Source organism: Xyrauchen texanus, chromosome 18 (assembly GCF_025860055.1).
Source record: "Xyrauchen texanus isolate HMW12.3.18 chromosome 18, RBS_HiC_50CHRs, whole genome shotgun sequence".
NCBI classification, from domain to species: Eukaryota; Metazoa; Chordata; class Actinopteri; order Cypriniformes; family Catostomidae; genus Xyrauchen; species Xyrauchen texanus.
Window position 1 is genome coordinate 28,946,706 of NC_068293.1, and position 23,387 is coordinate 28,970,092.

Sequence of the window (23,387 nt, forward strand, 5' to 3'; positions counted from 1 at the left end):
TAATCTAGTAGCCTGGAACTCAATCACATGCCTCTGAAATGCATGATTCCCTTGCATGTCTGCCAACCTATATAGTCTTCATATTACTGATCATGTATGAGGGCTTTGAATATTTTTTATTTTAGGTCTCTTTACTGTGGTAGTATGTATAGTACATGATACTAAACATGGGTAGTGATCAAACATAATACCTCATGATCAATGCTTGAACTTAAATTGCTCTCTGCTGACAGGTTTGGCTTTTGGTACATAGTGTTGTGTGGTGATATTTAATGTGTGTGTCTTTTTAAATATAAAGTCACTTCTTTATTTTGTTGTTATGTTGTTTTTAGTACATTTATATAGCTGTTATAAATGCACATTAACATTTTTAGTCTTGCTATTACAGATGAGATTTTAAATCTTTCTCTATGCATGTTTGTATTTTGTCACATTGATGTTTGTGACCATATGGTGCCCCTGTGTTTACTCTAGGTTGTTGGTTATTCTCCTGATGATCTCTCTCTGTTTCACTCTAACAAAAGTTTGGGTCACTGCTGCATAATGGAACTATTAATTAATTGGCCATTTATTTAGGGTACAGTGTCCACTCTCAAGAGGATCATCTTATTTGGGCCTGGTTGCAGCATTTGGCTGTGTAAGAGAGCACAGGGTGGTCTTGTTGGCCAGAGAGGGCAGCTAACTGGAGTAAACAGGACTCAGCAGGCCTAGTGTTTGTGTTTACTCTGCTGGAGAGGGGGCCATCAGACAAACAACCAGCATTTCTTCACATGTTGCTGAAAATCACCCCAACCTTCATTCACTCCTGTTTGGCACTACTAACACCCAGCCAGTGTGCCCAGATGGCCCTGCTTTCCAGATCTCTCACTGTTTCTGCCCTCTCTCTCCCTCCCTCTCTAAGCAGTGGAATCATTAAAAGTGTCTGTGAGAGGGAGGTGTAAAAACCGGGTGCCGAGATACGGAGCAGAAAACAATTAAGTGGCATTTATACTGTAAATAAAGTCCTCCCATTATTTACATGGGCTATCTAATACAATCTAAGCTACGTCTGCATTTTTAATTTGCACATTCAAACAAGCTTCAGAGAGGAACCTAGTCTTAATTAGTTTAGTTATCTTTGCTCATGAATGGATAAAGTTCTCACACTGCTGCCATTTCAGAAGAAGCCTAATTAAATTTCTAGGCTAAAAACAAATGGGAAAATATAAAAACTAGTGGTAGATAAAAGAGGGATCGATTTAATTGCAAACAGTAAAAGGGGAGTGAACTATAGTCAATGCTGGGCATGAGAGAGAGAGAAAGGGCACTGTCAATGTCAAGATTCATCAAGATTTTTCCATGATGTCAAAACAAACAGAGGAACCAATGGGATTGCTGATGCAGATGAAGAGATGGAACTGTGAATCACGTCTGCAGTTTTGTTTGAAGTTCATTAGTGCATTAACTTTGGATGTTTCATGTATTTAAAACTGTTTTCCAAAAAATATTTTTTAGGAAAGAAAAGATTATTAAATATAGCTGAAAACAGTGATGACAGGCACCATGGGTTAATTTCCACCTTGTGGCTTTCAGAAAACAATGCAAGGTGGACACATGCATTTGGTATTTGACATTATTCTAAAACAATTTAAGCAATTTCGCTAAATATAAGAGGACTAATTTAAAGTCTGTTGTAAGAGCCACACTTCCTGCTGCCAGGTGGTTGCGCTACCATACAATAGCATGACCATGTATGTCAAAAATACTCCAGTGAGCACAACACTTTAAAGAGTGCAAGATAAGACTATTTATATTTTCTGTTATTTCATCAAGTTGAGTGTATGAGATAGATCTGGATGTTTATTAATGAAACTATCTTTAGTGGTCGAAAGAATAGTTCTACCTGAAAAAGAGCGTGGTGTAAATTGAGTAACATTAGCTGATCGCAGCATACAAGAGACGAGGTAATGATCTGAGATGTCATCGCTTTGTGAAATAATTTCTATTGTAGTAACATCAATTCCTTATGACAGAGTTAAATCTAGCGTATGATTATGTCGATGAGTTGGTCCTGTCACATTTTGTCTGATTCCAAGAGAGTTGAGAATATTGATAAATGCTAATCCCAATGTGTCATGAATGTTGACGTCACCAACAATCAAGCTCTATCTACAGTAAGTACAAGACCTGATAAAAATTTAAAAACTCACCAAAATGTATTCACATCACCCAAACGCCCTGCTGCAGGGGCTCTAGAGCCGGAACCAAAGTGGGTGTGTTGCTTGTTGTACCCACATCCGAAACAATATCTACCAGCTTCTCTTTCTCACTGACCACCACTAGTGTTTGGATGCGTGTCTCTAACCCATTAACCTTCTCCCTCAGCCTGACTATTTTCTTACATCTATCACATGTGAATCCCTCACTGCTGATGGAAGAAGCTATAGTAAACATATGACATGCAATGCAGGATGAAATAATATGAGCGGATGCCATGACTTACCGCAATTGTTTGTTGTTGGTTGTTCCTGAACGGTGGGTGCTTGAGATCGATGTGAATCTCTCACTCTTGTATGTTGTTATGGTTGTTCTTGATAAGTTGTGCTTTGAGATCAATGCAATAATCCATGTAACACAGAGGTGAAAAACGGGGGCGCTGTAAAATGCATGTAGTTTAATCACAATAAAAATAGAACTTGGATGCACGCTGAAAATGCACGCAGTTGAATCGCGATAAGAGAATAATGCGGGGGAAAATACAATGCGCTGAAAAACGGCAGATGTTAAGGATTAAAAGCTGAAAACAGATAGCTAAGCAATGCCAACTCAAGCTAGGTGCCAGCAGCAACAGTTAAAATACAAACAGATAAAACAGTAGAAAATCCGAAACACGTGGTAAAATAACAAAGGATAAAACAATGAACGTATGAGAATATGAATAAGCAATTCCAAGCAGGCAAGCAGGCTACAAACACTTGCTACAGTCACCTTCGGCTTGCTCACAGGGTTTCTAAATACAATAATTATTTAATTACTGTGGCAGGGCGGAGGGCGGGGCCAGGTCGTGATCCTACACACCCGGTCCCGTATTAGGCTAATTATGCCTCCGTAAGGATAAAGGTCGACTGCAGAGGATCGTGTGGGAGAGAGATCGTTAACGGATATGTCCGTCATGTGTGTCTTTATGTTGTCTTTTAAGTTTATCATTAAACTATTATTTATATCGTCAAGCCGGTTCTTGCCTCCTCCTTTCCATTGATCTCTTTACACTGGTCCCGGGTTTCGGCACCAGTGTAACGTATTCAATGGAAAGGAGGAGGCGAGAACCGGCTTGACGATATGAATAATAGTTTAATGATAAACTTCACGGTTTCATTTTCTTTTAATGCATGATTTTCTGTAAAGCATCTTTGAAACGATATTTGTTGTGAAAGGCACTAAACTAGGGCTGTCAATCGATGAAACATTTTAATCGAATTAATTACATGATGTCCTGATTAATTTATCACGATTAATCGCATTTAATCGCATATACAAATATTTGCTGAGAAAGCCCCTCATATAACAATAATTCAATATATAATGATGAAATAATTATACATAGTTATCTTTAAATATTAAAAAATTATATATTAATATATATTTATATATATTCAGATAATTAAAATGCATTACATTCTTGTGGCAGAAGAGGTAATCATTGATAAGACAATAAAAAAAAACGGCTTTAGAATACAATGGGTTGTTTACTACCATATTATTGAAATAAGCCAATCATTGGCATACAGTTCACAGCAATCCATTCCGCAGGTGAGTTTGTCAATCAGTTCGAGATTTATTATGAGGGCTTGTTTAAGGGTCCGTCAATTTCAACAAGTGTCAGACATGCTTGTGTAGCATCTTGGGTGCATTGCGTCATAAACATAAACTTTTTAGGTCACTGTGTCAAGTTAAATATAATTTAATACTTAGAACAGATCCTGAGATCCCTTAATTTGAATTTGCGCTCCATCAAATGTTTTGAACGCAAGAACGTAACGAATGTCTGTTTTGTTCTGTCTGCTGGATGGTTGTTTTCTTCACTGTATAAAATGCACGTTGCCACACAGCTGAAATTTCAATTACTGCCCTCTGGAGTAAACAGGTGGTACTAAAAGCTTGCATTTCTCAGGAATCTTCCTTATTATGGTCTGGGGACATTGCGATTAATTGCGTTAATATTTTTAATAAAATTAATCGCACTGAATTAACACGTTAAATTGACAGCCCTACACTAAATAAATAAAAATTACTTGACACTCGTGCAGCTTGCGATCAGCAACAGGAACAGGAAGTCCAGCCGATGTTGTGCAGGTGCAGAATAACAGTTAATCGGTGATATAAGTGTCAAACAATCATGACTTAACCAAAATCCACTCCTGCGCATGCCAGCTACAACATCCAGTACATATTGGATCTAATTCTGTACGTAATCATGCTACAGGCTGCAGTGAGGACCTTTTGGAGCTTGGCTGTCCGCTGACCAATGGAGCTTGGCTGTCCTCTGTTGGAAATTTCTGGAAGTGCATCTGAGCACTTTACCACTCTATCTAAAATTTGGAACAGAACTGGCTTGATTTTGTAGTATTTCAACATTTCAGTTGATATTTTTATTATATTTTATTTATATAAAAAATAAAAAGTGTGTGCAGTAAATTTTCATTACAATAAACTTAGACTTCTATAGGTTTTTTATTTAAATTTAAAAACTTCTTTCATTTGCACAATAAATTGCAATGGCAACAGTATTTGAGATATCAAATATCCTTTTATATCAGCAGTGACTTGACATTATTTTAAAGAATTTTGAAGCAATTCATGTAAACACAAGAGGGCTATTTCATAGTCTGATAAAATTGCCTTACTTCCTGGTTCCAATTGGTGGCACAATGACCTTGACCCAAAATAGCCATAACAATGTGATCAGCCCCCATTATCAAACATAGAGCTGGATTTTCATAAAAATCATACAATGCACACAGAAGATAAAAGGAACTTTCTGTTTAACATTTTTACACATAACGTATTGTGTCGCCATAGAAACACTTAAATATATCAAAACTTGGTTCACAATTTAACATCTTAAATATCTTGGAATAATATTGTCTAAGTTTAGTGCCAGTCACATGAATACCCTAGGAGGAGTATTCAATAGTTCAGGGCCTGCAGTTTTCACAAATGCACATTAAATCCAAAATGGCCGACTTCTTGTTGGTTGAAGATAATGACTGTAATTTAGAAAATTGTCTGACTTCATTAGGAAAATATATGTAGCAAGTTTGGTGACCATAGATTAAACTGACCCACCACTTTTGTCAAAAGGTGGTGCTACAGAGCTCCCCATCCACACCCATGTTATGACATCTTATGGAGTTTTGTGTTCCTTGCAACAGTCGCCTTCAGCTTGCTCACTGGGGTTATGCATACATTTATTATTTATTTACTTATTTTTAAACAGGATTAACAATCGTATTTTATCTAATTACACAATGACGATTCATCGATATTATAGACATTACAGTTTTATCTTCTGTTAGTTCCTGATCTTCTATAAAGCTGCTTTGAAATGATGTGTGTTGTGAAAGGCGCTATACAAATAAAATTGACTTGACATGACTTTACTTTTGCCCAGGCTTAATGGCCAAAACTAAAAATCATGTGAATATACATAAAAAGGAATAATAACATTTAATGCATTGCCATAGCAACAGTATTTAAGATATTATTCTAAAAATATTTGAAGCAATTCCGGTAAAAATAAGAGGGATATTTAAAAGTCTGTTAAACATGCCATTCTTCCTTCTGCCAGTTGGTGGCACTATGAATGTGGTCCACAATACACACATCAATGTGATCGGCCCAAGGCCAAATATATGGCTAAATGTTTATGTAAATCACACAATGCACATAGAAGATATGAGATACTTCCTTTTTAAAATTTTTGACATTATTTTATCGTGTTGCCATGGCAACACCATTCGAAATATCAGAAATCCGTTCGTAATTTAGTATCGTTCATGTCTTGGCATGATAACCCACATTTGGTACCTGTAATATGAAATCTCTAGGATGAGTATTTCAAATTCCAGAGCATGCATTTCTCAAACCATTCAAAATGGCAGACGTAAGATGTTGGGTGCAGCTTATTACTGTCAGTATGAAAGTTTTGGTACCCCCAAAATACAAAAAACCTTGAAAAAAATTTGAATAAGAATAAAAAAGAATTCATAGAAGAACAATAGGGCCTCTGCACTTTCAGTGATTGGGCCCTAACAATAATAATAATCATAAGAAGAACAATAGGGGCTCTGCACTTTCAGTGCATAGGCCCTAATTAAGAATAATCCTTTGAAGAACAGTAGGACCTCTGCACTTTCAGTGCTTGGGCCCTAAATAATAATAATAAGAAGAATCCTTAGAAGAACAATAGGGTCTCCACACTTTCAGTGCTTAGACCCTAATAATAAATGAAAATAACTGTTAACTTAAAAAATATACAAATACAATATAATAGTACAAAACTATATAACATACTTTCAGAAAGATATTACATTAATACTTCTTTGTTATTCAGGCAAAGAGAGAGCAGAACATTGCTTGGTTTCTAGGGATGTGCAGTTAAAATATAAATTTGGCTGTGACAGATGTATGCCTGCCTTTCCCCATTAACACACCTATATATAACTGAAACATTTTTCATTTTAATAGTGGCACAAAATTTAGAACACCCCCTCAAGTCTCCTCAGGGGCTTTCCATGCAATTTGCCAAAAACTGCACTTTTGAATACTGTATAAAATCCAGGCCTCAAGAAAAGTAATCTCACATTCCATTTTTAATCTTAACCAGTTTAATTAAAAAGCTTGTTTAAAATCAGCATTAATTTAAGGCCTTGCTTTTGAACTCTCTGTTCAAGAGGCAGGCAACTGAGTCTGAGTAAATCAATAATTGAAGTAAATATTAACCTTCATTTTGATATCTGACTCAAACAAGGTCTGGGGAATTATTAATAACCTTCTGTTTCCTTTCACAGACACGTTTACAAATTAGCACTTCTCACAGGCCTGGGACCTGCTTTACAGAGCTGCGTTTTCTGAGCAGTGAAAGTGGAAAAGTGTTCCAGAGGGCAAAGCATTTGGAGAAGTCTAGATAATTAAATTATTTTGTTAATGCTATTGAACTTGATTCAATTAGTGGAAAAAGGCCCGTGTTTGTGACTTGTTTGCACAGTATACAGTGTGTTGCTCTGTGTAATTTACTTTGTAAGCCCTCAAGGAATCATTAACAAACTTCAGCGGTTTCAAACATTCATTCTGAACATTGCACGTGTTAAACATGAATGGACTTTACTGTCTTTTTTCCTTAGCCAAGCTGGTTTGGGGCCGATCGTGTGTGTGCTTGTGTGATGTATAGATTAATGAAATAAGCATATTGATTCCTGTTCTGGCAACACAGAGTGCTGGGTTTTAATTAGCCCACGCTTGAGTGTGTTAAAATTCCTGTCTTGTCTGTGTGGAACCAAGTGGAACTGAATGCCTCTGAGGAAAGGGCTTCTGATCATCTCAAAATCTCCAATATCATTTTTTTTCTCCTGTTTGCTTTTCTTTGTCTTTAGTCTGACCCAAACTCTACTTTGTCATATGTGTTAATACATTGTAAATGCATACATACTTTGTTTTATCATGATGCATTAAAAGGATATTCCATGTTCAATAAAAGTTAAGCTCAATCAACATAATTTTTGGCATAATATTGATAACCATAATATACATTTTGATTTGCCCCTACTTTTTTTTCTTAAAAGAAAAAATAGTGTCGGAGAAGCGACACTAGGTGTCTCTCTTGAGGGCCGATATTCACCTCTGACCTATTGAAAAGGGCCAATGAGTGTTGGCAGTCAGTATTTGCATACCCCGCCCCCGCATACGGGTATTTAAGCGGGGCAAATACGGAAGTTTAGTCAGGATTTTTCTGAGGAGCCGGAAATGGTCCGGCCACAACAGTGGCTCGGTTCAGCGACATGGCAGAGGAAAGACAACGTGTCGTTCCCTCCCTCGGGGAACGGAGGTTACATACGTAACCAAACGTTCCCCTTCTGTCGCTCTCTCCACGTTGTGTCGGAGAAGCGACACTAGGGGACCCATTCCAATCTTGCCATGTGCTGAACCGTGTACGTGAACTGCCGATACAGAGGCGGGCAGGGATTCATCCAGTGCCACGCATCGTCTGTACCCAGCTGCACGTACCCTTCCCCAATGCCCCATACGAACATCGGGATCCTTCTAGTTACCCTGAGAGGGGAACAAGGCGATGTTTGCCAACATGGGAACGGGCCAGCCTGGCTGGGCCTCTTTTCTCTCTATGTTTCTCGCATAGAGCAATCACGGCCGGGGCCCTTACATATAGGGAAGGGGGTCTTACCCAGACCCTGCGGAGACCACACCTGCCCTTTTTCTTGGGGAGGAAAAGTGGTAGACACGTCACATGGCCGTCTTAGGGCTCGTGTGGAAAGTATGGTGCGGTGGTAGATCCAGCCTCGAAAGGGGGGAGTTGCTACAGCACGGCGACCGGGGCAGCTGTAACTGCCTAAGGGAGACACGGGGGTCTGCTCGTAAGGGGACAGAACCGTGGAAATACACACAGGGGGAGTCCGAGCAGGAGGCCTTACCTGTGGAGCACCTATACCAGTACAGGGTAGACATCAGGGTACCCGCAGTGGCTTGGGTCGGCGAGTTCCTCCGCTGAACCGCAGACCCGGAGGGCTGGGGAGGAATCGACCAGGGTCCCGTCTCGGAGTGGGGCACCCTGGGAAAAAAGGCGCACTACTTAACCTTGACGTCAGGAAAAGGGCGCTGGGCGCAAGCGATCCACCCGGCCGGTCGGTCTACGTGTTACTGAGTTCTACGGGCTCGGACCTGACAAAACACGAGACGCAACCGACTCAACGCGGAGGTTGTAAAACCTCGCGAAGGTGTTGGGTGTTGCCCAACCCGCGGCTCTACAGATGTCTGCTAGGGAGGTGCCCTTGGCCAGTGCCCACGAGGACGCAACACCCCTTGTTGAGTGAGCTCGGACCCGCAAGGGTAGGGGCACGGCCTGGGTGTGATAAGCCAGTGTGATGGCGTCGACAACCCAGTGGGCGAGCCTCTGTTTGGAGACGGCATTCCCTTTCTGCCGTCCCCCAAAGCAGACAAAGAGCAGCTCAGAGCGTCTGGTGCTCTGTGTGCTGTCCAGGTAAATGCGCAGGGCGCGCACTGGACATAGTAACGAAAGGGCTGGGTCTGCCTCCTCCCGGGGCAGCGCTTGCAGGTTCACTACCTGATCTCGGAATGGTGTGGTAGGAACCTTGGGCACATAGCCCGGTCGCGGTCTTAGGATCACAGACATATCTGCCGGACCGAACTCCAGGCAAGTGTCGCTGACAGAGAACGCTTGCAGGTCCCCGACCCTCTTGATAGAGGCGAGCGCGATCAGCAGGGCCGTCTTAAGAGAGAGGGCCCTGAGTCCAGTTGATTCAAGCGGCTCGAAGGGGGGTCTCTGGAGTCCTGCCAAGACTACCGAGAGATCCCAGGAGGGAACTAGGCCTGGCCGGGAGGGATTCAACCTCCGGGCACCTCTCAGGAACCTGAGGATCAGGTCGTGCTTACCCAAAGACTTGCCGTCTACAGGATCGTGGTGGGCGGCAATGGCGGCAACATACACCTTGAGGGTGGACGGGGACAGCCTCCTGTCCAGCCTCTCCAGTAGGAACAGGAGCACTGACCTAATCGCTCATCTCTGCGGGTCTTCAGTTCGGGAAGAACACCAATCTGCGAACAAGCGCCACTTTAGGGCGTAAAGGTGCCTGGTAGAGGGGGCTCTGGCTTGGTTAATTGTATTCACAACGGTCACCGGTAAGCTCTTCCGCATCCCGTCCAGGGACCAGACGTGGAGGTTCCAGAGGTCTGGGCGTGGGTGCCAGAGCGTGCCCCGTCCCTGAGAGAGGAGGTCCTTTCTCAGGGGAATTCGCCAGGGAGGAGCTGTCGCGTGAAGTCTGAGTTCCGAGAACCAAGTCTGAGTGGGCCAGTAGGGGGCCACTAACGTGACTCGCTCCTCGTCCTCCCTGACCTTGCACAGCACTGGTGCAAGAAGGCTCACTGGGGGAAATGCGTACTTGCGCAGCCCCGAGGGCCAGCTGTGTGCCAGCGCGTCTGTCCCGAGGGGAGCCTCTGTTAGGGCGTACCAGAGCAGGCAGTGGGAGGTTTCCTGGGAGGCAAACAGGTCTACCTGGGCCTTGCCAAACCATTCTCAAATCAGCTGGACCGACTGGGGGTGAAGCCTCCACTCCCCGCCGGGCAGGCGTTGTCGTGATAGCGCGTCCGCTATGACGTTGAGCTTGCCGGGGATGTGAGTGGCACGCAGCGACCTGAGTCGCTGCTGGCTCCATAGGAGGAGACGGCGGGCGAGTTGTGACATGTGGCGGGAGCGTACGCCGCCTTGGCGATTTATGTACGCCACCACCGTGGTGCTGTCCGATCTCACGAGGACGTGTTTGTCCCGAACTAACGGGAGGAACTTCCTGAGGGCGAGAAGGACAGTCAGCAACTCCAGGCAGTTGATGTGCCAACGCAGCGGGGCCCCTTTCCAATGGCCCGCTGCTGCGTGCCCGCTGCACACGGCACCCCACCCGGACCGGGAGGCGTCGGTTGTGACCAGAACGCGTCGGGACACCTGCTGCAGGGGCACTCCTGGCCATAAAAAGCAGAGGTCTGTCCAGGGTCGGAGTGTTTTGAGGCAGGCGGGGGTGATCCTTTCCCGATGCGTGACGTGGTGCCATGCTTGTCTCGGGACTCGAGTCTGGAGCCAGTGCTGGAGTGGTCTCATATGCATCAACCCCAGTGGCGCGACCGCCGCGGAGGACGCCATATGCCCCAGGAGCCTCTGGAAAAGTTTTAGAGGGACCACTGTGCCTGGCTTGAAGGAAGCGAGGCAATCCAGCACCGACTGAGCACGCTCGCTCGTGAGACGTGCTGTCATTGAGACTGAGTCTAACTCCAACCCGAGAAAAGAGATGCTCTGAACCGGAGTGAGCTTGCTCTTTTCCCAGTTGACCTGAAGCCCCAAGCGGCTGAGGTGCCGGAGCACCTGGTCTCTGTGTGTGCATAGTAACTCTCGAGAGTGTGCTAGGATAAGCCAGTCATCGAGGTAGTTGAGAATGCGGATGCCGGCTACTCGTAGCGGGGCAAGAGCCGCCTCTGCGACCTTCGTGAAGACGCGAGGGGACAGAGACAGGCCGAAGGGGAGGACTTTGTACTGAAACACCTGGCCGTCGAACGCGAACCGTAAGAAGGGTCGGTGTCATGGCAGAGTTGAGACGTGGAAGTACGCGTCCTTCAGGTCTACCGCTGCGAACCAATCTAGATGCTGAACGCCAGCCAGAATATTTCTCTGCATGAGCATTTTGAACGGGAGTTTTAACAAGGCCCGATTGAAAACTCGCAGGTCCAGGATTGGTCATAAGCCGCCGCCTTTCTTGGGTACAATGAAGTAAGGGCTGTAGAAACCCTTCCTCATTTCAGTTGGAGGGACGGGCTCTACCGCGCCCTTGGCTAAGAGGGTCGCGATTTCCGTGCGCAGGGAACTCGCATGCTCGCCGTGTACTGCGGAAAAGCGGACGCCCCTGAAGGGGGGCGGGAGCCGGGCAAACTGAATTGCGTAACCGAGTCGAATGGTCCGGTGCAGCCAGCGTGATGCGTTGGGAAGCGAAAACCACGCTTCCCAGCTCTGCGCTAGGAGCACCAAAGGGACGAGTATTTTGGACATACCTGGCGGGGCCTCGCAGCGGGGCGGAACAGGTAATGCAGCGTCGGGCGGCTTCGTTGCGGTCTGAGGCTGGGGTGCTGAGAATAGACTCAAAGCACTTACCTTGCTCCGCACACCCGGCAGGGGGCGGGTTCGTGACTGAGGAGGAGGTCTGCTGGGGTCCTCTGGACTCGTCTGAACCGGCCGGCCGGGGGGCAGTCGTAGGCAGGCGGAAGGCAGGATAGCCGCGTCCGGTGTATCGGGACTGTCGTAATCTGAAAGCAGATTGCCGTGAGAACGGCATTTGCGGGCCAGGTGACCCAGAGGCAAAGGAAATAGCTCTTTTATTGAGAATGTGGGTACCACAGCCCCCGTCAGGGGGTGTGGCAAATGAAAAACAAAGGATTCTCCTCCCGGCCCTCCACCGGGGGACGGAGCGGTCTTACCACCTCCGGAGCTAACGTCTTGGGCTCTGGGTTGGCTGTCTCAGGAACGCTTGGGAGCCTTCCGGGTCCTAGAGGGGGTTCGTGAGACAGGGGGCGTGCGCCGCCTGCGGGGTGCTCGACGCTGGGGCTGAGAGCTGGGCCCGGGTTGAGGCGGAGCAGGAGCTGGTTTCTTCACAGGGGGATGCCCTCGGCGGGCAGACGGGGCAGGGCCCGTAGCGGCAGGTCTGCGGCGGGGCATGATATGGGAGATGGCCGCCGTCTGCTTCTTCACCGCGGAGAACTGTTGGGCGAAGTCCTCGACGGTGTCGCCGAAAAGTCCAATCTGGGAGACAGGTGCATCCAGGAAGCGGTTCTTGTCGGCCTCACGCATCTCGACCAGATTGAGCCAAAGATGGCGTTCCTGGACAACTAGGGTGGCCATCGTCTGTCTGAGTGCCTGCGCTGTGACCTTCGTCGCTCTCAGGGCGAGGTCGGTCGCTGAGCGCAGTTCCTGCAGCACATCAGGATCAGGTCCACCCCCATGCATGCTTCTGAGAGCTTTGGCCCGGTGGACTTGCAGGAGGGCCATCGCATGCAGGGCGGAGGCAGCACGTCCAGCCACACTGTAGGCTCTCGCGTTGAGCGAGGATGTTGTCCTACAGGGCTTGGATGGGAGTACGGGGCGACCGCGCCAGGAGGTAGGGCTACCGGGGCATAGATGGTGCGCAACTGCCCTATCGACCTGGGGAATCGCCTCGTATCCGTGGCGCTCTCCGCCGTCGAGGGTGGAGAGAGTGGAGCGGGTGGCACCTAGACGAGCGGAGAGCGGGGCTCTCCACGTAGACGTCAGCTCATCATGCACCTCCGGGAAAAACGGGACCGGGGGGATGCGAGGCCGCGAACGGCGCGCTGCCCCCAGGAACCAATCATCCAACCGTGAAGGCTGTGGGGAGGATGGAGGGTTCCAATCCAACCCCACGCTCACGGCGGCCCGGGAAAGCATGTCGGACATCTGAGCGTCGGCCTCAGCCTGGGCCTGCTGGCCCGAAGGCGGCAGTCCAGGGGAGTCCTCGGCATCAGACACCGCACTCTCCGATGCAGCGGCGAGCTCATCTGCTTCGGACTCGGGAGGATAGACGGCCAGGCCGTGAGGCGAGCGTGAGGCGAAGCTTGGACGGGGACCAGCGAGCGTGTCAGGGAACGGGAGGTTCGTGGGGGGCTACCCGGCGAAACCGCACCCGCTGCTGCCCCCAAATCGCCCCCAGCGCTAACCGCATCGTCCTCAATCCCGTGGGAAGAAGGAGCAATGCGGGGTGTGTCTGGGGTGGCTTGCTTTCTATTGAAAAGCAAGCCGCGACCGCAACGTGGTCATGGTCATGTTCTCGCAGTGAGAACATGAACCATCCACAAACGCCGCCTCGGTGTGATCGCGGCCCAAACACACGAGACAGCGCCTGTGGCCGTCTGAAGCGGAGAGACTTCTACCGCATCCAGGAACGACACAGGGGCGGAAAGGCATCTTGAAAAAGACGCGTCCTTAAAAGGTCGTTCAACGCCGCTGTGTTTGCTCTTTTAGAGAAATTTGCTCTTTTAAAGGAAATCACTCTTTTAATACACAGTGTGTGTGTGTGTGTCTGCGCTGTCGAAGCGCTCAGGGGCAACAATGCACGCCGTGCAAAGTACAGAGAAAGCCGCTGTTGTGCGCCGTCAAATCCAACAGCAAGCAGATCGTCAGAGATACAGGAACGTTCAGGGTGTGTATTCTCGCAGTAGACTGCAAACAGACCATCGGCTCCGAAGAAATTTTCTGACTAAACTTCCGTATTTGCCCCGCTTAAATACCCGTATGCGGGGGCGGGGTATGCAAATACTGACTGCCAACTCTCATTGGCCCTTTTCAATAGGTCAGAGGTGAATATCGGCGCTCAAGAGAGACCCCTAGTGTCGCTTCTCCGACACAGCGTGGAGAGAGCGACAGAAGGGGAAAGGCAGTTATAGCCAATTTTACAACTTGATGATTTATACATGATGATGTAACGTCACCGAACCCTAAAATGACTGTACAAATTACAGTTTAAAAATGTTACCCCTCCAATAATACACAAGTTTAAAAAAAATAATTAATCTAAGTGCTTTTATGAAATTATAATCTTCACATTTCAGCTTTTAAGCCCTCTAAAAGTTGGCCCCATTCACTTCCATTGTAAGTGCCTCACTTTAACCTCGACTTTCTTTTCTAAAGAACATGAGCTTAACATTTATTGAACCCTGGAATAATCTTGTAATTAGCATAATGACAGTGAGATGTACTTTAGCTGTTAGACAGTTTGCATGGTAAAATATTGTGCCTTTAAATTCATCCCCATTTATCCTCTGAATTCTTTTGGACATCTTTGGCATCATGGCCAGCGCTGATTTGTGAGCATCTTGCCTCATGACTGTTTAGTTTTTGAAGAACACATGTAAAGTTAAAACTAGTCTAAATCCAGCTGTTTAAACATAAGAGCTTGTTCTGTGTGAATGCCCCCTAAGTAATGTGTGTGGTTCCAGCATAATTATTCAGATCTTTCTTAAGAACTGATTCGTCAACTAGTCATTCAAGCAACACACCAACTGATTGATGGCAATATGTAGTTGGGCACATACCTACTGTATTTTAAAGCCACTGCAGCCCTCTGCCCTTCCCACCAATACCTCAATCTGGTCTCACTCAGCAATTTTGTGTAGCCTTTACCATGCTGTGATCAAAGCTCCCCTCAGGATTTTTGTTCTGTGGTAATGGCCAAGCATGTAACACACACACACACACACACACACACACACACACACACACACACACACACACACACACAAAATGATTCAATCCAACCATCTAGACAGTAATGGTAACTTTTGAATAATAGCCCGTCTTATATGTGGCCTGTAGTGTTGACATGACTGGTGTCTGTGGTCTGTTAACATGATTGATTAAGGTCATTTTGACGGGATCTGCCGCAAGAAGGTGTAGAAATGTTTGGTGCAGTAGGCATGTCAGTGGGTGTCCCTCATTCCTATGCTGTGCACTTGTCTCAATAGCTGGGCCATGCAACTGTAGAGCGGAGAACTGTCAAAAAACTCAAATCTGCTTATTTGCAGTTCAGTAGAGGGAAGAGTTTGAGCTCAAGATACATTCTTCACATCCTCCACTTGTGACCAGCAGCTAATAAAGGATTAACTGGAGACATTTAATCACAGTGAGGCACATTTATTTGCAATTTGTAACAGATAACAACAATGAATATTTTTTTTACTGGCCATTAAGACCATTGATAGAAAATACACAGCAAAAATTAAAAAATTCAATTCTGCACTTCCACAACTATCTGACGTAAGACAGATACATCTGAAGACATGATCATCCACATTTATACTTCAATGACATCTATTCAGTGTTCAGAAAATTGGCATGCCCAGTCACAGTGATGTAACAAGTAAGTCAATTCTATTTTTCCTAAAAATCAGAAGACATAATAATAGGAGTACTATGAGGCAAAGTCTGTCAAACCTTGTTCTGTTCCTGGCTGTGTGTGGCACTTTCTGCTCTGCATAAGTTTCTGAAGACTCTCAATGTTAGAAGGACGTGCTGAAGTTTATTTTTAAAATGTCTCTGATCCGAACAGTTTGTGCGCCACATTTCAGCGTCGATTGTTTTGTGAACCTGTCACAATGCAATGCAGATTTTGCCAAAAAACAAAAGCTGTTATTAATGGATGGGGCAGCCATAAATCCCAGGAAAAGTAATTCCTGGGATGTATGGCGAACATAGTTGCATTGCATTGCTTACACTCTAGTGGCTTATTGTTTATATAAACAGTAATATGATCAAATATACAAACCTTTTTTTATCATAAATAATAAACAAATACATTTATGAATAATAACTTTCTGAAAATGAATCTTCCAAAAACTGGAACTTCTTTGCACATTACTGAATTTAATTGATCTTTGGTCACCGCTGTGCCTGAATGAGTTATTTTACAATAGCTTTGAACATGGCCTATCCAATAAGATTTTAGAGCCATAACTATTTGTTTTTATTAAATGCAGTTAATTCTTTTTCTCAATGACGTAGTGTTACAACATAACGTTTTAGGGAGAGGGAGGTTCTCTGTCTGTGTGCGAGATCTGTGTGGTCCAACTTTTCTTCTTTTAAGGAATGAACACTGACTCAAGTAGTCTTGCCCTGGTTGCCCACCTCCCATCGATTTTCCTAGCTGTTGACTGCTGAAGGCCACCTCACCAGGGCTTTGCTGGCTTTCATGTTCTTTAAGTCCTGAGCTGTGTAGCATAATGCTAATTCACTGTTTGTTTGGTCTCCATAGCCACTAAGGAGGTCTTTGTAAGGTAGAGAGAAGCCTTTCCTCCCTTCAACCTGTGCTTATTTGTTCACGGAGCACTGCATGCACAATAGAATAAAAGTGAAACTGAATTTCCAGTTCTTCATCAGCAGACAGAAGGCTAATGTTGATCCTTGTGTGGATGAGAAAAGCTTTATTCTTACAAAAATTTTACTGTGGGTGTCGTATCACTATAAATATATATCTAATGGAAATACTATACAATTCAAGTGGTCCAGAGTTATATTTTTGCATAAAGTATAGGCCACACATTCATTTTTACATAAGACACTGAAATGTACAAAACCAATATATTGGCAGCATCTAAATCATGAACACTTTGTGCGCACAACTTCAAAGATGTTGAAATGTTTTTGAATCATCTGAAGACTGGAGACTCAATACTTTGATATTATTTCAGTGTCTATCAAAACGTACATAAATGTATTTCAATAAACATTTTGCATTTGGCCAACCTGTCATGTCTGCTACTCCAACACACACTCATCTAGTGTGCATCAAGTCCATTAGAGTTCCCTGAAAATAGGCACCCCATCCATTCATTTATGCCCATTGTCTCTTGACTTGGTTCAGACTCACTGATATGCTCCTCAGTGGTTGAGTGAGCAGGAACAGTTTCTTCTCCCAGAAAATCCCCCAAAAAGCTTTTTAATTGCAACAAGCAGTGCATACATCCTGAACAAGCCATCACAATGTCTTAACATCAGAACATCCCTATAATGACCAGGGTGGCTTGTCTTTCTTCTTTTCTTTCTTATTTTATCTCTACAGTGGCTTTTTGTTTTGTCGTTTGAATAGCCTGTGCCAAGGTCTCACTCATTAGAGAGTTTGGTGGAGTGTGGCATGCTTCATTCAACCCGTCCAGCTGCAGAGTCTTTCACCTTCTCCCTGAAAGAATTTAAGATTGCAATGCTGGTCGGAGACCTCTTCACATTCTCCCCATGCCTCCAATCCCAGTCACACCTGTTTGCCGTGCTAGTGTCCAAGCGAGAAGCCAAACTCATTAAAGTCGGAGGCCATTGTGGGGCATCTTTTAGGAGTAGGTGAAGTGGAAAAGGTTCAGACCGCTCTGGGCAGCAGGCACTTAAACCACAATTCTGTGCATGCACATAGGAGTAGGGTGACCCAGAGCAAGAACAGTTATTATCCGCTGCCACAACCTGGGCTAATTACTGTGTTTTTTACTGCACCGTTTCTCTCTGCGCTTTTGTGGTGAAATCAAGGCTTTGTGAGTGATTGACTGATGCAACTGTGAATGAAAGCCTGACTTGTTTCAGTCTTGATTCTTGGAGATGTGACCAGTACAGGGATACTATTGAGTATGTACTTGCTATAGTACAAATTAAGCTTGTTTACAGTTTGTATTGGATTGGTATTGTTGGCACTAATTGGATCAAGCCGTCTATGCTGTTGTCTCGTCTATGCTGTAGCTAAGGAGGTTACACTTCATGAGTGGCATTATGGGTGTGTTGGGTGTCATTCTGGGTTGCTTTCCCCCTCTTCCCAACCCACTGAACTCCCTTCTGGGACAGATCTCCAAGGAAACTGACCCTTTTTGGTCGGCACTGGCCAGGTGGCTCCTGACAAGTGCTGACAAAAACAGGAAGCATGCCTGTGAACATGGCAAGCCCCAATGGGGCTGTTTGATTGGTGGCTGACTCAGCACTGCTGCCCAGGAAGTCCTGACCTAGGAAATGTCCAGGGACTTGGACAAGATGGCTGAATAAATAATGTGTGTGGACACAGTGTTAGAAACATTCTCCACTCAGACTTGAGAGAGAGTTTTGGCCAGAGAGAAACACTGAATAGTAAATGTGATATCATCTCAATAAAATCTATCCTTAGCTTGTGGTAGTAGGAACATAATTGTTTTTGAAAATCTAACCAAATTGCCATAAATGCTATGAATTTGCTGATGATGCTACAGTAAAGGGATATTATGGGTTTAAAATAAATTAAGCCCTATCAGCAGCTTCTGAGGCATGCCTTTGACCACCCTAGACTTAAGCCCAAAGTACACTTTGCGTTCGTGTTCAGACACTTGTGTACAGGACACATGACGTAAATTTCATCACTGGCAGGGTGCTTGATCACTGAACACTTATGGCATGTACACTGAATGCATGGAAAGTGCACGTGCCTGGAATTATTTGCACTAAATAATGTGTCCACAAGGTTGCAAAACTCGCAATTTAGCCTTTGCTGTCACAATGTAATTCTAGAAGAGGATGTAATCACCTCTAAACATCAGGAGAAACAACAGCATTCGGTGTTGAATGTCAAGAGCGCATGTGTGAGGAGGTCAGGAGATGCAATTGTATATCGTGTGTCTGAAGAAATAAAAAAAAAACATCTTTATGGGCCTAAATTTCTGAAGAAAAACAGTCCTGTGCAGTATGTGTAATCCTCACTCCCCTCGCCTCAAAAGGTGCACTAGCGACTGACAATAGAGGCTGTAGCCTTTAGCCTCCTCATTAGCATGCCTGCCTCCCAAGATGGCTGAGGCCAGTTCGAATTCCAGCAGGACCGGTTACAGTGGTGCCGTGACCTGGATTTGAGTGAGGTTTAGGGGGGTGAGTGTAATGGGAGCCAGCTGGCACGTGATAGCAGTATGGTATGTGTAAACCTCATTCCCTGAATTGAGGTGCACTAGAGACTAGCCTTTAGCATCCTTGTTAGCGCACCCACCTCCCATGCTGGCTGAATGAGAAGGATCGGTTTCCTGCAAAAAGAGTTTGCATCAAAACAGAATTATAATTTGGGCTTTACACAGATAATTTGACTTGTAATAGTAATGCTTAGTAATAGTAATGCTTTGACTTAAAGTAATGCACTTACAAGGGATCCTTGCATATATTATGCAAACGTTACTGGCTTTACATAGTCATGATAAGAGTTAACTTTTAACAGTACAATGTTTAAGTCTTGTGTCTATACTTTCAAACAGTATTTAACATTTATCTCTGTGCAATGCCTTGCCCCATAGACTGCTATGGTAACATCATTACTGCAAATGTGATATTTTTTGTATAAATTGATTTAAATAAGTCTAAGTCTAAGTTATTTTTAGTGGTAATAGAGCTAATCAATCTTGTATTACACCTGAAGCATTCCTTCAATAAATATATTGCATATATGAATGTACAGTATACTGTACTTATATAGTTATTACAGTGTTGATTGCTGAATATACCATAACTCTGAAATCATTATAAGGACATACAGCATTACTTTTGACTCTAAGACTGATAAGGTCAACTATCACTAAATAATGATAGTGCCTCATCTGTTCACTTGGTTAAATAAATATAATTTTGTTCAACACTATCCTTCAGCTGAAAGTCATGATGTTATTAAGCTATAATATATATATATATATATATATATATATATATATATATATATATATATATATATGTGTGTGTGTGTGTGTGTGTGTGTGTGTGTGTGTGTGTGTGTGTGTATGTATTTATTTGCCAGTGTGAATGTGTAGTTAGAGCCACTCAGAAAGTGAACCAATACTTCCTGTGGAGTTGTGGGTGTTTTTCCTTTTTTTCTTTCTGCACGTAGTATGTGTGTCCTGTGGTCAGGACTGTGGTTTGAAGTGGATTTTGCAGATTTGGCAGATGACATGACTACAGAAGGCTGGCACTGTGGTGTGAGAAGGTAAGGCCGAGGGTTGTGAACAGATGACCCAGTGCTTCTCTGAGGGAGACAGAACACAGTTCAGAGGGGCAAAGGTTGTTCTTTTCCACCTCTCATTCCACTCCCAGCCTCGAAACCTCTCTCATATCTTCTACAACCTTCTTCTTCTCTCTCTTCTTCTTTCACAGAAATGAAACATGCTGATCATCTTGGGCCCCATTGTACAAATTTATGTTGATGTCAGCAATGAAAACCGCACCACATCTCAAAATATTTGTCGAACAGCGGTCTGTCCATTTTCTGTCTCTGTTCTACTACTCTCTCTTTCTCACTTTCTAATTCTCTACCCTCTCTTCCCCCTTTATTTTGTTTTTTTATTTATTTATTTTTCCAAAGCCCCAGCCTGGGATGATGAGGCTTTCACACATGATGTGAAAGGTTGTTTCTGCAGAGATTATTAACACAGTTTGTTTTGCTGGGTGGGATTTGAGGTGCTGGGTGGGATAAAATTGTATGTTTTATGTCTGTTTGTACCTTAACATACTGGACTTAGTAATGTGGGTGAAAAAATATATAAAAGCTAGGTCTGAACATGTGAAAGCACAGTTTTCACTCTTGCAGTATAAGTACATCTGACAATATTTTTTAACAATAACAAAAAAAAACTTTTTTTAAGCAGTAGCTGATTGGCTGAGGACAGATATCCTTACATCATATTTTAGCTGTCTCCTCTTATTTTACAATCATTACATTTATAGTGTAATGATTTATTTTTATACACAATTTACAATCATATTTAATCAAACTGCACAATGATGACTCTAAGACTTAAGAATAGATATTACAGTTTAATTTTCTGTTAATGCATGATTTTGCTTCCAGGAACTGGGTTGGGAACCACTGCATTAGAGGAAAGGTACATAGGTTAGGTCGGAATGAGAGGCGGATTTATGATATTAGAGGGAAAGCCATGATGGTATGCATTTTACCAGCCTGTTGTGGATGACCTTTCCCTCTGCCCAGTGCTTTTGTGAAGGATCAGTGTTTTTGGTTTATGTGAATTCACTATAGCTTTGAAGGGGAGGGGCACAGCAGGAGGGCTCTTTAAAGCCCTGAATGTTTGTACGTGTTTGTGTCAATATATTTCAAGTGTAGGGTGCATTTTGACCATTTAAGATCTAATGCAATCCATGGCAGTGGTTGGAACAGGGCATATGTAATCATATTTGTGATATAGCTTTGGCATGTGAAGGGAGAGTTGAAATCGTAGATTACACACCTCGAGCACTCTCCCCCAGGCTCACACTTAAGCAGTGTAGGGTTTGGAACAGCGCCATGCCTTCAGGGTTGTTACGGCTGGCTTCTCCACAGACCTCTGCATCTTTTTTTCTCTGGCTCCAGCAACGGGATGTCCAGCTCAGTAAGTAAAGGGCCATAGAAAGAGAATATGCAGAGCGATCAGTTGCATCTGGTTTACAAAGCTCAATTTAACAGTGTACATTCTGTATTCACATTATGGAATAAATATTTAGTGTTGGGGAAGCTCCTATGAATCTGTATTTTCTCCAAGTTACTCACAATTTACACTACAGTCAAGCTACCCTTTGAAATAGCAGTACACTGCAAGCTACAAACAAGAAGAACTACTAACATGTTTAGTATATGAATTTAGTCCTGTAGTTGTGTGTGTGTGTATATATATATATATTATTTATTGTCGATTTAACGCGTTAATAAAGTGTGATTAATTTTACAAAAATTAACGCGTTCAAAAAATTAATTTAACACAATTAATGGCAATGCTTTCCTGAGAAATTCCTGAGAAATGCAAGCTTGTAGTACCACCTGTTTACTCCAGAGGGCAGTAAGTGAAATTTCAGCTGTGTGAGCAACACACAGTTTATTACAGTGAACAAAACATTAACAACCTTTCAGTGGACACACAACACAAGCGTGCGTTACGTTCTTGCGTTCAAAACACTTGAAGGAGCGCAAATGTGAACCAAGGGATCTCAAGATGTGTTTAAAGATTGAGTATTAAACTATATTTAACTTGACACAGTACCTAAACATTAAATTTTTATGACGCAGCACACCCAAAACACGAGACCTGTCTGACGCAAGACCTGTCTGACGCAGGTCGTATGGTCTTTACCTCACAAATATTTAATTACCAACAAGGTTAAGGAGGTGTCCTTTAAACTATTACACTGTTTTTACCCAGTCAATCTTTAGTTAAGAAACATGCTCCCTGAAATAGATCCACTTTGCTCCTTCTGTAATGTTGTAGATGAATCTGCCCCTCACCTTTTTTGGGAATGTGTCCATGCTGTAGTATTTTGGAGAAATTTTTGTTTGTTTGTACGTACCCCTATTTTAACTAGTTTTTCTTTGCTTCATAAAGACGTTTTATTTGGTTTTCACAATTTTGATAACTTAAGTTAATATTTTCTGATGAATCTGTTTATTTTACTTGCCAATTTTGTTGTACATAAGTGTACATTTATGTCTATAAATCCCCTATTTGCACTTTTTTGTAAATACTTATTGTATTATAAAAATTAATATTATTTAAATACTCTTTGTACCTCCAACACCTCCAAAGCATTGAAAACCATTACACTATGTAATGAATATAATGTCTCTGCATTATTGTAAAATGTATCTGTAGTATTGTGTAGTACCGGTTTTTGAATGGTCTTATCAATGATTAACTCTTCTGCCACAAGAATGTAATGCATTGTAATTATCTGAATATTGTTTTATTTTATATATGTATATATCATTTGTTAATCTATGTATAATTATTTCATCATTATATATTGAATTATTGTTCTATGAGGGGCTTTCTCTGCAAATATTTATTAGTATATTAATTAATCGTGACACCATGTAATTAATTCGATTAAAAATGTTATTCGACTTGACAGCCCTAATATATATATATATATATATATATATATATATATATATATATATATATATATATATGTAAGGAATCACTGACGATGTATCATTGAACTATTGAAAAACAATGCACACCCTGAGGTGGTAATGCAGCCTTGACGCACAGCAGAGTACTAATTACACCTCGGGTGTGCATAATTGTTTCAATAATTCAAT